General features: G+C 32.8%; 1 long non-coding RNA gene across 1 annotated transcript; it reads left to right on the forward strand.

Annotated features, from left to right (window-relative positions):
- Nucleotides 1-2,741: 2,741 nt before the first annotated feature.
- LOC133293725 (uncharacterized) lies at nt 2,742-6,997 on the forward strand. Its single transcript, XR_009749096.1, has 4 exons — nt 2,742-2,820; nt 3,601-3,747; nt 5,905-6,027; nt 6,768-6,997. It is a non-coding gene; the product is annotated as an uncharacterized LOC133293725 (long non-coding RNA).
- The last annotated feature ends 575 nt before the right edge of the window (nt 6,998-7,572 follow it).

Genomic DNA, 7,572 nt, shown 5'->3' on the forward strand with positions numbered 1-7,572 from the left:
AAAATGACTGGATTAGTTATAGTTCGAAAACCCCAATGTTACTGAAATTTTATCTCACGTATATGTATATTTGTTTTTATGTTAACATTTCCAGAGAATAAACAGGTCAGTATGTATAACTTTGAAATATGGTAAAACACTATGGTTAAAGGCTTTGAAAACTGATAAAATAAAAATATTTTTTTCAATTTAGATTATGATATAATCTAGGCTATCTGAAATTTAATAGAGAACTGTATTTCTGTACAATTAAATTTAAAGAATATTTTATCATATATCTTAATTAGTTCTTATATTTAAAATAAGAATTAAGAAATAATATGATATCTTCTATGCTAGCCATTTATAGAGAATGTTACACGTACAAAGAATATTGAATGGGATGGTAGTGTTTAATTAAATTAGCCGTTTGATTTCCGAAAAGAAAAAGTTAGCCGTATAGTTTTCAATACATGATACGTATAGCCTATTAATTTGAATTTTTTTGATTATGATAAGATTAGTTTTTTTGATATATCAATTGATTCATCCATTATTCGATTGATTTAAGTTAAGAAAATTGTGCTTAAATTAATTCTTCCCAAACGCATGCAGCCCATGCAATGTCATTAAGGGCATCTTTGAATGGATTCTTTTTCAAAAAGTTGTATTTTAGATAATAAAAAAAAAGAATATTTGTTTTATATATGTATAAATGTAGCTTCAGAAAAATTAAAATTAGAAAAAAGATTAAAATCATTCTTTTGAAATCAAAATTCTTGAAATTTTTTAAAAATATTGTTTCTAATTAAAAATGCTTTTAATTATTAATACAAATCTAAAATTATTCTGGCTTTTGAAATTATTATTTTTAAAATAATTATAATTTTTTTCAAACACATCTAAACATGCTTTGTAATAGGGGTCTAAATAGATCAATTACCTATATATTAAACCTTACCAAGTTTAAGTAATAAAATATAGGGAATAAAGTATCTAATATGCAACCAGTCGAGTGAATATACTCTTCATGCTATTTGGGACTGTCCTCAGTCTAAGGAAATCTGGTTTCTGGCAGTGCGACAAGACAAATGACAAGAATTCCTCAATCTAAACTTGCTTGATTGGTTCAACATAAATTTAGAATGTAACAAAGATTGGAGCTTGGAATCAGATTGGCCCTTTTTATTTGGGACTCTTGCCTGGAGTATTTGGAGGGACAGAAACAAATGGATCTTCGAAGGAAAATACCATAATGTCTTCTCAACTTTTCATTTAGCTTTTGGGTTCCGTGATATTGTTGTTCTAGCAGCATCTACCTTTCATGTAGCGAGGCTTCAACCAAGAGATCGAGTGGAGAGGATGATTGCTTAGTCTTGTCCCCCTGTGGACTGGGTCAAGCTAAATGTTGATGGGGCCAAAACTGGAAACAGGTTCGGGTGTGGTGGTGTCATATGTGACTTGTCAGGAGCTTGGATTTTTGATTTCTGTAAAAACTTAGGTTCAGGTACTGTCTTGCATGCTGAATTGTGGGCCTGTTTGGTGGGTTTGCAGTTGTCTTGGGATAAAGGATTTAGACAAGTGTGGTTGGAAGGAGATTCCCCATCTGCCCAGCAGATTGTAATCAACGGGTGTCATTTTGATCATCCTGTAGCAAACTTGGTGTAGCATATTAGAAACATGTTACATCGTTGCTGGTGTGTCTGTATGTCTCACATCCATCGCGAAGGGAATAGAGTGGCGGGCTTTCTAGCCTCTTACTCATATGGCTTCTCCTGGTTATTGGGAAAAGCTGCATAGTGACACTATTGGTGTCCGTTGGGCTAGGCTATGTGCTTAGTTTTTTGTTGAGTAAATACCCTTTTCGTTCCTCAGTAAATTTCACGATGCCCGCTTTAGTCCTTAGCAAATAAAAAGGCTATTCGTGGTCTTTTAGAAATTCAAAATGAGCCCATTTTAGTCCTGTTGAGGGACTAATGTGGGTCTTTTTTGAATTTGTGAGGGACTGCGATTTCAACTAAATGGATCCATTTTGAATTTCTTAGGGAGCACGAATAGCCTTTTTATTTGCTAGGGACTAAAGCGGGCATCGTGAACTTTGCTGAGGACCAAAAGAGATATTTACTCTTTTTTTTTTTGCTCTGTTTCAGTTTCCTATTGTCTCAAAAAAAAGTATTTAATATTATTTTAAAAAATTTTGTGTAATATTCAACGAAACGACGTCGTTTTGGGTTGAACGATTAAAAAATTAGAATAATCAGACTATTCTAACCCTAAAATAAATTAAAATTACGAAAACATAATGATTTTCACCCAAAACAATATCCTTTTGATAAACATTAGACAAAATTTTCAAAAATAAAATTTAAAAAATAAGCGAACCCTTAAACATATTATGCATGTGAAAAAAAAATACTCAATAACCTAGCCACAGACCAATTTTAAAGCCTATCCGTAAAACTTAGAGGTTGGCCTTTAAAAGGAATTTTAATATTACATAATAATATTTTGGGTTGAATATTTAAATTTAGAAAAATATATTTATTTATAATCTTAAAAGAGTTATTCCTATTTATTTTTATGATTTAATTTCTTAAACAATATATGTTTAATTTATTATAAATTTAATTATAATAAATCTAATAAGTTTAGTATGGTTGATAGATCACATGATACTTTTACTTTTTAAAAATAATTCAAATCTGAACTATGATTTAATTGACTAGCAGGTCAGTCTCAATTCAAAATATTTCTGAAATCCATATAGATAATGATTTAACTTAGAAGACTTCATTTGTAAGCTTTCGGATTTGGGTGGGAATAATCACCAACCCATGGAAGGTACTGATTGCTCTGTCCCTCTTTTTTTGTTCACTCCATTTATTGCCTTTTTGAGTTTTGATGATCTAATCAAATTGCGTTCACGAAACCACTTCATGCATTGTTTGGTTGCCAGAGAGAAAGGGAATACCTAAGTGATAAATTGTTCTAATTCTAAGAGTTCTAGGTTTTCCTCATTTTTTTAGACAAATTGTGCTTTCTTGTTAGTTTGCATTTTAGTAGGTCTCTGTTTTTTTTATGTCTTTATTGATTGTGTTATTATTTCCCTCTCATCTTGTTTTACTCATCTTTACTGGCAACCAAGTAGCGGGTCTAGTTCGGTTAAGGTCATTCATTTTTTTTTCCAGTTTTTAGGAACATCGACCAAAGTGCCACACTTCCTCCAATTTTTTACCCAAATGCCATGCGAACAATATTTTTTACGGGGATTGCAACACGTAGAAGTTCGTTGGAGTGGTAGCAAACTTTGTCGCCAATGATTTTGTGACACGTGGCACACTTTCGCTGGAAAAGCTGACTGAACTATTATTAGCGAACTTGGTACGCAATGTGACACACGAATGATGCCACGTGTCACGAAATCAAAGGGACGAAGTTCGCTTCCAGTCGTAGCAAACTTCGATGCATGATAGTCTAGGAAAAAATACTATTCGCGTGGCATTTGGTAAAAAATTGGGGAAAGTGTGGCAGTTTGGTCTGTGTTCCCAGTTTTTAGTTGATTTAATTAAGGCATGGTACTTAATTGTTCTTTTCATTTCTTTTGATGATCTTTACTTGTAGCTCAAACTGAAATTGTCAAAAAACTGTGGAGAATCAGCATGTTGAGGATACTTCATTATCAAGATTCACATGGAGAATTCACAACTTTTCTAGGATTACTGCAAATAAGCTCTATTCTGAAATATTTGTTGTTGGTGGCTAGAAATGGTATCGTGCTTACACATATTTAATGCTCATTTTTTGGAAATTTTAGTTCCTAGGTTTACTTATTTTCAGTTGACTCTCCTGAATATTGTTTTGCACTTGGCTGGCTGTGCTTATTTTCCCGAAAGGCAACAATGTGGACTATTTGTCCATATATTTGGATGTTGCAGAGTTAGCTAGTTTGCACAATGATTGGAGCAGATATGCACAGTTTAGCTTGGAAGTAGTTAGTCAAATACATAATAAGCACTCTGTGATAAAAGGTAGTCTCTTCACTTTGTTCCTGACAGTTGATACAAGATGAAGTACCATGCATGTGTGTAGAAAAAAGCGTTGGTGGAATCAAAAGTGAAGAATGTTGTTACATGTTTGTTGCAATTAATGGAAGAGCACTTAATACTTGAAGTATCTATTTTTGTTGCTAGACTAATTTTTCACTGAGAAACCTGAATGATTGTGGTAGATTTTTATATCAAATCCACATAATAATACCTCTCTGTATATTATACTCATCTCCAATGCCATTTCTTCTTAAGCATTTATTTTTGCATATCCTGATAAAAATTTCACAAACCTAACAAACATACTTGTTTCTTTTCATCTGCCTTTGGTCTTCTCATTCAAATTTCACTTCATTAAACATTTTTTTCTAAATTTGAAACTGCCACTTGTACATATATTCTTGTCCTTTTAACTTTGGATCTAAATCCGGATATAGTTATATTACATGTCTTGAATGAAATTGTCAGTATTAACTTGTTAAATGAAACAAAAAGGAAAGAGTAAAGAAAGTAAAATTCCACGTAATTTTTGGGCATAGACATGGGTATTGTTGTAACTTCATTTTACTTACACCATGTACATACGTAGCACCAATTCAATGCACGAGTAATTGATTTGAGTTTCACGTCCTTCATGCCACTTGGTGAAATGTATGATCCTAAAAGAGGGTATCTTGTGAATGATACTCTCGTAGTTGAAGCCAGGATTGTTGACTGGACTTATGTATCAAAGATAGGGATTGGCTGTGCTGGGCTGAAAAAAGAACAGGAAGAAAAACATAACAAAATCAAAAAAAAGGAAGAGGCTCACCTTTACTGTTATAAAGGTTCCTAGTTCCTAACTTGCTTTTCTAGAATTGAGATGACGACCTTGCTGTGCATATTGGAAAGGATATATATATTGATCTCGTAGACCATGACAAAGTGAGGAGTTTCCGTGTCCTAAAACAGAGGTCTTTTAACCTTTTCAAGGTATAATCACTAATCACACCAGTAGCCCTCCTGGTAGAAGTGCTTTGACCTGGCATGCTATGACTACTATTACTGTTTCTTTTCTTATTTGCTCTGATCTCAATCGTTTCCTTTTAAAATGTTGGTTTTTCATTGAAAAATTGGAAAACATGAGAAATTAATATTCTGACATAAAGTGTCTTGAACCATTCATTTATGATATAGTTAAGAGGGAGATAATGTAAAATTATCAGTATCCACAGAACTATATTATTCGATGTTGCTGTGTGGAATTAATTCCAAAATAGGATTAACTCAGGCAGTTTCATGCCATCGATACATTCTCAGTTTAATTTTTTCAAAGCGGGTGAACATACTCTAAAATTTTGTATTTTCTCTTGCAAGGGATTCAGTGGCCCATAACATATCCCCTTTGCAAGGGATGATACCCGTCGAAGAGTTGCTTGAATGTCAAAGGATGGAATGTCATCCAATATGGATTTGGAAAGAGGGAATATTTGATAACCATCATTGTACCTTCAAATTTTTGATGACTGACTGTTGTGGCCAGTGCTTTTGTTGCTAGTCTTCTTACTTTTTGGAGAAATGCATTAATTTTTCTTACTATCTTCTCAAATTTTATTGGCAGATACGATAAGAGTCATTGAACTAGAGAAAGTTTAGTTTGTGAACTCCTAAAGTTCAAACCATAATTTTAGTTGCATCCTTTGATAAAACAATTACTTTTTAGAACAATACCAAAATATAAAACTTCTGATGCTTTAGTTGGAAGGAAACAAAATATGTAATATGAATCTTTGTGGTCTTATGTTTTTGATTTATGAAGTTGGTGATGATTGCTCAACAGATGCTCTATTTTCGTAACTTTGATTTTCATGTCTGAATTCTAATCTGTGGTGATATGCAGGAAGAGGTTGCTAAAGAGTTTGGCATATCAGTTGAATTCCAGCGCTTTTGGCTATGGACAAAGCGTAAAAACTATACATATCGTCCTAATCGGCCATTGACACACATTGAGGAAGCACAACCTGTAAATTTCTGAGCTTGCAAGAAGCTTTTCCTTATTATTTTAATCATAATCCCCCCTTCAAGCTTCTTATATATGATTTTTCCACCTCTGACTTTTTAGGTTCTTGCTTTTATGGCAATGTTGGTTTTCTAGAACAAATGAGCTCCTTTTACCCAACATTTATGTTTTTTTGTTGAATCTGTTTGTGGTTTTTTTAGATTCCATTTCTCAGGCTGAACCAACACTTGATTCTTTGTGTTGGCTTTGTATTTTTATTTCTGCAATCTATGGCTAGCTGTTTTATATTCTCCAATCTTGAAAATGAATAAAAAATGCAACCAATATAAATATTTTTCATGCTAATTGTTTTGGATCCTGTAGTTCGTTCTTGTTATGTTGGTGGGGGTGATCAATTATGTGTATACAATTAGACGATTTAGTGTAATTGGAGATTTATATGTGCATTATGGTGTGCGAAGTAACCATTTGCTGAATAATGGGAGTGATCCTTCCAAATTTCGGAGATCCTTCTGATGAAAAAATAAAATCTATTGGTCAATTTCTTGAAGTGCTTTGTCTTGTAGATTACGAAGTTTCTCAAAATTCAATAGTATTACATGAGATTTTGAATGTTATCTCATTCAATACTATCTCATTTCTTGAAGTGCTTTTTTTTTCCCTCATTTTTCTTAATTTATGAAGTAACGAACTTCCTCCTTGTCTCTAATTTTTTTAATTAAATCTTGTTTCATTTATCGCAGGTACTGCAATTGATCAAAGAATTGCTTACTTTCTTATGCTGGTGACGCTGGCAATTACATACATGTTCCATTGATACCATGTAAAGGCTATATAAACACAGCAATACTCCAATGTACTTTATATTGTATCAAACAGCTTGGAAGTGCAACAAAACTATCACAAATTTTTTTTTGCTATTCTTTCATTCCTTTTTTGGCATCTTATTATTGAGGAGTGGTTCAACATCACACAAGCTCATAAGTGTACAAATTTATTTGATTACCGATATGATGTTAAAACTTATATTGTTCAGCATCCAAAAGAAAAAAAAAACTGAAGTTGTTGATCCAAATGATGTATATATTAGTTCTCACAAGCACCCGCAACTGAAAGTTTCAAAGCCAAAGAGAATTGTAAATAGGTGTTGCGACAAATTAATTTGAAGATACTTGTGAAGTTGGCTTTCAATATCAAAGGCAAAATAGCAGTTGATCCAAAAGATGCCTGCACGGATGGACCTTGAGACAGTGTTGGCAATATCTAAGTTCTTGGTCACAATCCCTGATGGTAGGCCATTTCTGGTGTTGTTGGCTTTCTTAATTGATTCGTTAATGGTCGTATTGTACATATACCATACTTAATTCAACATTCATGTGTGCAATCACAAACTTTTTTTATGTTAAGGTAGTGAGATAGAATATAAGATGGACTTAAACTTAGAAAGTGCCATCACAGGTTCAAATATTTCATCTTGTGCTATTAGCATGTCCACAAGAAAAAAAATTATAGAGTTTAATAATAGTGTTGTCCTTAATTTATAAAAGA

This window comes from Gastrolobium bilobum, unplaced genomic scaffold (assembly GCF_033153095.1).
Source record: "Gastrolobium bilobum isolate Gb01-03AN ecotype WA unplaced genomic scaffold, APGP_CSIRO_Gbil_v1 utg56912, whole genome shotgun sequence".
NCBI classification, from domain to species: Eukaryota; Viridiplantae; Streptophyta; class Magnoliopsida; order Fabales; family Fabaceae; genus Gastrolobium; species Gastrolobium bilobum.